This window comes from Cololabis saira, chromosome 24 (genome assembly GCF_033807715.1).
Source record: "Cololabis saira isolate AMF1-May2022 chromosome 24, fColSai1.1, whole genome shotgun sequence".
Lineage (NCBI taxonomy): Eukaryota > Metazoa > Chordata > Actinopteri > Beloniformes > Belonidae > Cololabis > Cololabis saira.
The window spans coordinates 23,203,674-23,214,673 of record NC_084610.1 but is presented as its reverse complement, the minus strand read 5'-3'; positions in this window follow the sequence as shown (position 1 = coordinate 23,214,673).

The window sequence follows — 11,000 nt, the reverse complement described above, 5'->3', positions numbered from 1 at the left end:
GCCCGTACTAAAAATGAGCTAACCCAACTACCTCTGGATGACTGGCAAAGGGCTTTGGAGGTAGCAGAGCGCTGGACAAAAAAGGATTTACGATCAATAAAACAATCCACTATTACGGAGACCCTAGCAGAGTTAAAAAACATAACTGAAAAAATTCTGAACGATCGAGTCACCCCACGGATCACCCCACGCAAACGAACCACTTCGTTCACAAAAGAGTTGGAATCCCCAAAACCTAAACGTGACAAACAAAACACGGACTCAGTGAAACCAGAGCAGACCTCCCAGGGAAGTACTATGTACAGCATGACTCGACAGCAAACGCCTATCAAAACACCAAGGGACATGGACGACGAGCTGAGCCCAATCTTTCCGGTACTGCGTAAAGGTCCCCAACAAACACGACGACTATTTGACGATGACGATGACGACGACAATGAGGATGACGACAATGACAACAAAAAACCCTTGTACCAATACCACCGTCACCAGGGAGACAAAAACAGAAACTGGGCACTGAACCCGACCAGACCGATCTTGATATTGGGCGACTCCAATATGTCTCGACTTCCCAGAATAAATGACTCCAGAATTCAGGTTGACTGTTATCCCGGTGCAAAATTCAATCATGCGGCCCATCTCCTGCGCCACAAGACGCCTACCTCGGATAATACTTCAAAAGTCATACTAGCCTTTGGGATAAACAATAGGGACCACCACTACGCTCCGAGCATACAAAAAGATATAGAAAGCTTAGTACGAGCTGCCAGGGACACATTTCCCAACGCGGAAATCCTCATTCCAATCCTCAACCATTCCAATAAATTACCCCTCTCTGCTCAAGCGACTATGGTAAAAATAAATCACATGATAAAACTTACGGGCCGACAGGTTCCACGACTGAAACTCGACCTGTTCAGGACACAACCAGACAACATACACTGGACATTGGAGACTGGGAAGAACATGTGGGAACACTGGAGGACTTTTTTAGATTAAAACCCCTGAGGAGGGACGATTTTGACAACAGTGACAGAGAAGTTATCAACCTGTCACAAAATTTGCAATTGACCAGAGCACAAAGGACAATCCTGGGTAAAGGTCTTTCCTTTGTCCCAACTCACTTTGACCCAACCAAAACTAAAGCAAACCTCCTAACGGATCTGGCCCAATATCACAGGAGATTAAAACTATGCTCAACATTTGGAAAGAAATCATCAAACAAAAAACCGTTCACAACCGCATCAAATTGGGTTCCAAACGATGACACTCTACAAAAGGAAATCTTAACACTAATTGAGAAGGACATAAGGGTAGTGACAAACAAAAAAGATGTCAAAGAAATAAATAACATTTCCAACCATGAGGAACAAGCACTTTTGGAACTGCAAAAAGACACAAGCATTGTCATTAAACCGGCGGACAAAGGAAGTGCTGTAGTTATTATGGACCGAACTGATTATATACAGGAGGCAACACGACAACTCGGAAATGTGAACTACTACCGCGAACTGCAAACACCAATCTACCAACAAACGGCGGAAAAACTGACCACGATCCTCAACGCATTATATGCGAAAAAAATGATCAATAAAAAACAGTTAAATTATTTGAAAGGTGAAAATGAACCAAGACCAAGACGTTTTTACCTTTTACCTAAAATTCACAAACCCGTCAACGCTTGGACCATACCATACAGAATACCACCCGGACGCCCAATAGTATCTGACTGCGGGAGCGAAAGTTACGGCGTAGCAGAATACATCGACTACTTCTTAAACCCACTATCCACCCGCCATCCAAGTTATCTTAAGGACACCAAGGACTTTGTAGACCGGGTCAGGATTATGAAGCTCGAAGAACCATGCCTTCTGTTTACTATGGACGTAAACAGTCTATATACAAACATTGACACCCAACTGGGTTTGGAGGCAATACGGAAATGTCTTAACAAATACCCAGAAGAGGACAGACCAGATGAAGACATCCTGAGTCTCCTCAAACTGAGTCTTGCAAACAACGATTTCGAATTCAATGGCAAATACTACCTACAAACACAAGGCACAGCTATGGGGAAGAAATTTGCACCAGCATATGCAAATATCTACATGGCTGACTGGGAAGAATCGGTTTTCAAAAACTGCTCGAAACTACCATCTCATTACTACCGTTTTCTGGATGACATCTGGGGCGTTTGGACACACACAACAGAGGATTTCCAAAACTTCGTCCAAACACTGAATAACCACCACACCCACATCACAATAGACCCAACCCTTCACGCAAAAGAGGTACACTTCTTAGACACCATAACTCGCAAAAGCAAGAACTTCCAACAATCAGGAACCCTGGACACATCTATTTACTTCAAACCGACCGACACCCACACCCTACTACATAAAAAAAGTCACCACCCCAAACATACCTTCTCGGGTATCGTTAAATCCCAACTACTTCGCTTTGACAGAATCTGTACCAAAATGGAAGACAGAAAAAAGGCGATAAAAATTCTTTACACGGCCTTGAGACCAAGAGGCTACTCGAGGACCTTCCTTAGGAAGGTGAGACAAGATACATTTGACCCAACACCGAAAATGACAGAAGAGGATGACAGGAATAAAATTCCTTTAATCATGACCTACTCTCTTAAAAACAAACAGGTCAACCACCAAATTAAGCAGAACTTTGACGAAATTCTGGGAAACTCCAAAATGGGATCGGAATTTAGGGTAATTTCAGCTTACAAGAGAAAACCCAACCTGAGAGACATACTAGTAAAGGCTAAACTAGCACCTCCAATGGCTCCCCCCAGATTGCCAAAAGTGGAGATTGTAGCGAAAAACGCCTCCACCAAACAAGTCTACCCGGTCAAACAGACCATTAATCTAAAAACGTCGAACTGCATCTATCTCATTAAGTGCCTCAAATGCACTATGCAATACGTGGGACAAACGAAGAGGACCCTGCGGACCCGACTAAACCAACACATCTACAATATAAAAGTAAACCAGAAGGAGGACACCCACCTCATTAAACACTTCCGTCGACATGGACACCGGAATCTATTCCTAAAAGGACTAGAACATGACATCACATGGACGATCTCACAGAGACTCCGCAAAGAATGGATGTGGATAAAAAAACTAAACACCACGTTCCCTAATGGACTGAATGAGCGCTCCTAAGCGTCTCATGGCTGATCTAAACTGTAACTGGACACCCAATTTGTTCCTGTACATAGTTATATTATAATATTGTTATAAGTAGTTATTTACTCTTTATATATATGTTCATTAACCTTAGATTAGATTTTTGTTCAATGTTGTATTTACCTGTTTATCAATCATATATATTGTTTCTATATAAAAAAATAATAAAAAAAGAAATCTGTAAAAATATTGCAATAAATATTGAATCAGAAAGGGAAGGAAAGAGATGACGAAAGGGCCAGTTGAAGTCTGCAACCACAAAGGGGAAACCTCCCTCAAGTGGTATAGACATATTCAACTCTACCCAGTGCTGATTCCTACCCTAATCTGTAAACTAATAAATCTAATCGGGGAAATAACTACCCCTGTTGATTTAAACATCTACCATTTATACCTCCTAGAACTTACCAACGTAACTCCTGACTATAACCCTCCTACAACCCTTAGTCAATGTATTAATCACCGTCTGTACCACCTAAAAACTGAAAAAGTGCCCTTTAAAGAAAAGGTTTATTGTTCAATTTTTTTTAAATAAACTCATAGAAAACATCCAATTAATTCCAATAACCCGGAGCTAAGACTTGGGGCATCTTGTCCCTCAGACGGTGATGAAAGAAAAGTAGCAAGATTAGGGCCCTATCTGGCCAGACACCCCTCCTGGACCTTAATCCCTCCATGGACCTCATTTTTGCTCTCATCAAAATCCTTTAGACTTCCTGATCACCTCTCTACCATCCTTTCCCTCACACGGGGAGGGGGGGAGGGTAGCAGGGTAACAGCCCGGTCAGGCGGGGGAGAGACCTGTCCGTCCAGACAGCTCTCCCTGGCCCTGCTATCCTCCATGGATCTCATCTCTATTCTTGTGGAAACCTTCTGGACTTTCGGATCACCCCTCTACCATCCTTCCCCTCACACGAGGGAGAAGGGAGGGTAGCAGGGTAACAGCCCGGTCAGGCGGGGGAGAGACCTGTCCGTCCAGACAGCTCTCCCTGGCCCTGCTATCCTCCACGGATCTCATCTTATTCTTGTGAAAAACCCTCTGGACTTTCTTATCACCTCTCTACCATCCTTCCCCTCACATGAGGGGAAAGGGAGGGTAGCAGGGCAACAGCCCGGTCAGGCGGGGGAGAGACCTGTCCGTCCAGACAACTCTCCCTGTCCCTGCTATCCTCCATGCATCTTGTTGATGTTCTCGTAAGCCCTGAGGGTACATGAATACACTGCAATGCACTTTAATTACCCTATCCTGATTCCTATCCCTGACCCTAACCCTAATCCTAACCCTAACCCTAAACAACCCACAACAACCCCCCCATCCCAGCCCTAACCCTAACCCCCAACCCTGAACCCTAACCCTAACCCTAACCCTGACCCCTAACCCTTCACCCCTAACCCTAACCCTAACCCAATCCTGACCCCTAACCCTAACCAACCCTAACTCTACTCACCCCTATCCTCAGTCCCCTCCCATCCTAAAACCTAACCCCAACCCTAAACCCTAACCCTAACCCATTCCTGACCCCTAACCCTAACCCTAACCCTAAACCCTAACCCTAACCCTAACCCTAACCCATTCCTGAACCCTAACCCTAACCCTAACCCATTCCTGACCCCTAACCCTAACCCTAACCCTACCTCCCCTATCCTAGTTTCGCCCCCTAAAAAAATAAAAAAACTAAAAAATTAAAAAATTAAAGAAAATGAAATAAAATAGAGTAAAATAAAACAAAATAGAATAAAACAGAATGAAATATAATAAAATAAAATAAAATAGAATCAAATAAACAGAAGGAAAAATATAAAAAAACAAATAAAAAACAATTTTCTTTGAACAAGCCCCTCCTACATGGGAGGGGCATATGTGTAACCAATGAAGGTTTACACTTACTCTGGGGGTCATAGACCCTCTCCCTATCACAAGAGGGAGTCCTCATCCATGCAGGATGGGGAGCCAAAGCAATAACCAGCAGAAAAAAACATAAAGAAAATAAAATAAAAAATAGGGTAAAATAAAATAAAATAAATAAAACAAAATAAAGTCAAATAGAATAAAAGGAAATGAAATAAAATAGAAGGAAATGAACAGAAAGAAAAATAAATAAAAAAATAAAGGGAAAATAAAAAAACATTTTTTTTGAACAAAGCCCCTCCTACGTGGGAGGGGCATATATATGTGTAACCAATGAAGGTTAACATACACTCTGGGGGTCATAGACCCTCCCCCTATCACAGAGGGGGTCCCCATCCACACAGGATGGGGAGCCAAAGCGATAACCTGCAGAAAAATCCGGGACTATTATATACTCCGACATGGTCTCCCCCAAATACGGTTTCAAAATGAGGTGTCCAACAGGGAGCAAAAATGGCCCAAAACTCTTACCAAAAGGGCCTTTGCGACTATCTGACGGATACTTACGTCGAGAAAATATGCCAAGTATTACATTTAACTAATTTTTAACTGTGAAATGGTTTACTTAAGTTAATAAATGGTGTAAAATAAGGATATTACGAACTATTGCATCATACAGGAAGTAAAAACGGCCCAAAAAATCTTTCCCAAAAGGCCATTGCGGGTATTTTACGGACACTAATATCAACTAAAAGTACTTATTACTATAATTAACTATCATTTAACTATATAATTGTGTAATTAAATAAACATAGCGATCTTATAACGTCTTTTAAACCAAAATAAAATTAAAAACTGGAAAATTAGGAATAAATCAATTTTAGGCAACCATTGATTCTGAATGGCTTCTTGGAGTATAAGTACCCCCTGAGGACCTTACAACGGCAACTGAGGGGTGGAGATACTGGACCCACTTTGGTGAGTACCCTTACACATTCTCCCCTCTCCCCTAGAATCCTGGGGTCGTGCGGTGTATGGTGGCACAGGATTCTAGTAAGCACTCCAGGGGTTTTGCGTTGTATGGAACACTGGAGTTGCTTTTCCCAAGTCCTGGGGCTGTGCGGTGTATGGAGCACAGGACTTGTCTCAGCTCTCCTGGGGTTGTGCGTTGTATGGAACGCAGGAGATGCTCTCGTTGTCCTGAGCGGTGCTTGGGTTGAACTGGAAGGCAGCAGCTCGCTGCGGCTGGTCCAGTTCTTTACCCAACTGGGGACTGATGGGAAGGCAGCAGCTCGCTGCGGCTGGTCCCATTGGCTCCTGGTGAAGCACCAGGGCACGGGGGGCCGTAATGGCCTGGAGAGAGCTTGGAAGGCAGCAGCTCGCTGCGGCTGGTCCTATGCTCTCCCCGGGGGGGCCCCCTAATCCCCAACTTGGGACTGAAAAACGAGTGGCTCTGGGGGGGCCTGGAAGGCAGCAGCTTGCTGCGGCTGGTCCAGTGCTCTGCCCGGCCGGGAACCGATGGGAAGGCAGCAGCTCGCTGCGGCTGGTCCTATAGTGTCCCGGGGGGCCTCTCGGGAAAGTCCTGGGCTCGTGACGGATGAGCAGCGAGAGCGCTGGGTCTCACTCTAGGTCTCTACAATCCAGATGAGGATCAACCTTCAGCTACAGGTCCACTTGGCCTAGACTGGAGTAACTAACTGTGTCAACAACTGGTCTAGGGCGAGTGGACGGTAAGTATGCGGCCCCCCTGGGTTCCGACTCTAGGAACAGCACGCAGGGTGTGGTGGTCCAGGGCATCAGGACCTTCTACGTCGCCCAGTTTTCTATGGGAGTTAGTCCCGCCCATGCACAGACCATTGCACTACACACGAAAAAATTGGAAAAAACCCACCAACTTTTAATTGGACTCTTTCAAATTGTCATCCTCCCCCTAAATTCACATCCCCTAGCCCGGCTTAGGTGGCTAGGCCGTGGATGCAACGGGACCTAGTCAAGTATCCGACCAGCCTGGAACAAGATTTTGAAGAATGCCATGGGACCGTTTTTAGGTCCTATGACACTGGGAATTACCCGGACCCCAACCCGACTATCGTTACTACCGGAAAAAAAATGCCGATCCATCTTTTAGTATTAAACCGACTTAACCTAACCTGCCCAACCGGGGACTGATGGGAAGGCAGCAGCTCGCTGCGGCTGGTCCCATTGGCTCCCGGAGAAAGCACCAGGGCACGGGGGGCCGTAACGACCTGGGATGAGCTGGGAAGGCAGCAGCTCGCTGCGGCTGGTCCTATGCTCTCCCCCGGGGGGGCCCCTTAATCCCTTAATTGTTAATCCCCTACTTGTTAACCCTAACTATATTAGGATGTTTAGATAATAATGACCAAACCAGGAATAAAACTCCAACTTTGAACTCAACCTTAAACACAATAAACAACTAATACGTTTCACATATGATAGTAATAATATAAAAATCGTAGTTATTACAAGAAAAACGCAGATCCAAAGAAAGAAAAAAATATATGGGACACAATAACATTAGAATAATAATTGTCTTAATCACCGCAATCACAAAATGCAAAGACCGAACTATAGTATTTTGCCGGCTTAACTAAGAACCTAACAAAGAACCTAATTCCAGCACTAATCCTAATTACATTAGGACAGCTAGATAAAAAGGACCAAAAACCAAAAATGAAATTCCAACCTTAGATTTGTCCTCAAACACGATGATTAATGATGACTAATAACGGGAATAACTAATAACTAACCCTAACTAACTAACAACTAAAACGATGACTAATACGACTTAGATGTGACAATTATAATACAAACACATCGGTTGATGACAAAATTAAGAACTCGTGAATAATGAAATCCTACCTCATAGTACTACAACAACTCCAAAATCTTGATGAAATTTATACTATTCGTTAAAATAGTATTTACCTTATTTTATTAAAATGGACATACCCTGGGAATTGATCGATCCCGGCGGGGCCGCCCTTGGGTGAGGGTGTCTAGTGGTAATGGCCGAAACACCCTGTGATCCCGGGGTACACTACTGATGATATGTCCTAAAAATAGCAATGAAATAGACATAAAACAGAATTTCAAATAGACAGTCTTTTCAACGACTAAGTAAACAAATCACTAAAACAGGAAATGTACCAATCTATTTCAGTCTCCATAATTAACAACCAATAAAAACTTTCCAACAATGACACACTAGTGACAAAAAGAATCTGCGACAAAATAGGGAACGAAAGTTACACGAAATAGAATCATAAACAACGAACTCCTAACTATGTCCTAAAATTCTCAAAAACTTAATAATAAAACTTTTTTTAAAAAAAACCTCCCAAATAGAATTCAAAACAGAAAACCGTTTGACAAGTAAAAAAACTAAACACTAAAACAACAAACTTCCCACTTTATTTTAGCTCCTCATAATACTGGAACAACAACAAAAAACTTCCCGAGAATGAAATGCTGGTAGCAATAAGAATTGGGTCGAGAGAGCTGCGGACGACGTGCGCCGGCCTGTGCATTGCCTTTGAACCCTGTTAACTGCCCAGTCGTCGGATGAAGCAGGGGGTTCATCGAGAGAGCTTCAAACATCTAACCCTAACCCTAACCCTAACCCTACCCTAACCCTAACCCTAACCCTAACCCTAACCCTAACCCTTAATCTAACCCTAACCCTAACCCTAACCCTAACCCTAAACCCTAACCCTAACCTCTCCCTGTGCAGTTGTACTGAACCTAACCATCTCCTGGGGACTTGCCTGAAAATCTTGGAAAATTTACAAGTATTTTTCCCAAAAAATATTTGTTTAATATAGGTACCTATCGACTCCAAATGGCCTGAAACGTGCTCCTAACTACTTTCTGGGTGAACCCTTTTCACCAAAACACTTAGTCAAATTTCAGGAAATTTTCGCTCCATTCATTTTCAATATAATACACATTTCCGGTCATAACTTCCGAACGGAAGGTCGTAGAGACTTGGAAACTGCTTCCGTCGAACATAATACGACCACGAGCTTTCCAACGGTACCATCCATGAGCAAATGATCCACTCCTAGCAAAAGTTACAGACCTTTGAACTTGCTTTTCGCTGATTGGACGAGAAGACAAGGTCCCACCCCTTCCTCATTAGTATTACTGGAATCAGGGTACCCGAAAATGGGGGGGTAGCCGAAGTGTAGAGCAAATGATCCACTGTTTAGGGGGTCAAATCAAAGATTCCAAAGTGGCACTCTTGCCCTATCCTAACCCTAACCCTAACCCTAACCCTAACCCTAACCATAACCCCTAACCCTAACCCCTAACCCCTAACCCCTAACCCTAACCCTAACCCTAACACTAACCCACCAAAACACTTAGTCAAATTTCAGGAAATTTTCGCTCCATTCATTTCCAATGCGATACACATTTCCGGTCATAACTTCCGAACGGAAGGTCGTAGAGACTTGAAAACAGCTTCGTTGGAAAGCTAGACCACGTCTGACGCGACCAGGTTTCGAAGCTCTAGGACCTTCCTATCAAAAGTTATTCAAATAAAACACTTTTTACCCATGATCCTTTGCTCCAATCGCGAAAACGACACCGTCAGCCAGGTTTCGATTTGGGCCGGTGGCCCAAAAGTGGCTAAACCCCCCTATCCTAACCCTAACCCTAACCCTAACCCTAACCCTAACCCTAAGTTATTCAAAGAAAACACTTTTTACCCATGATCCTTTGCTCCAATCGCGAAAACGACACCATTTTTGAAGTAGTTGTCACCTAGGAGCCCTATATTTACATGGTAAGCTATGTTATAGCTTGGTTAGCAAGTTTTAGCTCGCTAAGCTAGGCTAAGCTAACTTTGAGCCGGCTCAAAAGTGGCTATTACCCCCTATCCTAACCCTAACCCTAACCCTAAAACCAAAAAATATTAATTGGGCACTGGACGACCTTGGACTCGATCAACCCAAGGGGGCCACTAGCGCGGAGGGCGTCTGGTATTCCCACGGCCGAAACGCCTGTTGATCCGCTAGATACCACTGACGAAAGTCCAGAAATTCATATTAGGTACCAATAATTACTATCTCCTCCCGGGCCTCCAGGAGGGATAATAATGAAGGCTATCCTAAACTAGGAATAATACACCTAAAACCGACCTCCAAACCAACAGGGTCATCCTCTCATTTAATTCAGATCTACCTTAAATTCTGAACAACTTGACTTATACCTTAAAGTATTTTAATTATCTGAATAACTACAGAATTACTAACACGAATACACACAGTTCATCCACAAGGGGGCTCCATACCTCCGATACATTCATCTTATACACACACATCTCACCTACAAGAGGTCTCAATACCTCATCACAGTCATCCTACAAACATACCTCACCTACAAGAGGTCTCCATACCTCATCACAGCCATCCTACAAACATACCTCACCTACAAGAGGTCTCCATACCTCATCACAGTCATCCTACAAACACACCTCACCTACAAGAGGTCTCCATACCTCATCACAGTCACCCTACAAACACACCTCACCTACAAGAGGTCTCCATACCTCATCACAGTCATCCTACAAACACACCTCACCTACAAGAGGCCTCCATACCTCAGTACACTCACCCTTACACACACATCCCATTTACAAGAGGTCTCCCAACCTCAGTACATTTATCCTACACACACACATTTTATCCACAAGGGGTCTCCAGACCTCAATTACATTCATCTTACACATCCCTAAACTTAACCTTTAATCTTACTCAAAAGCCCAACCTCAACTCAAATCCTAACCATCCCTAACCCTAATCCTAACCCTAACCCTTACCCTAACCCTAACCCTAAAAACCTAAACCTAACCCTGGCCCTAAACCTAACCCTAACCCTGACCCTAAACCTAACCCTGACCCTGACCCTAACCCTAACCC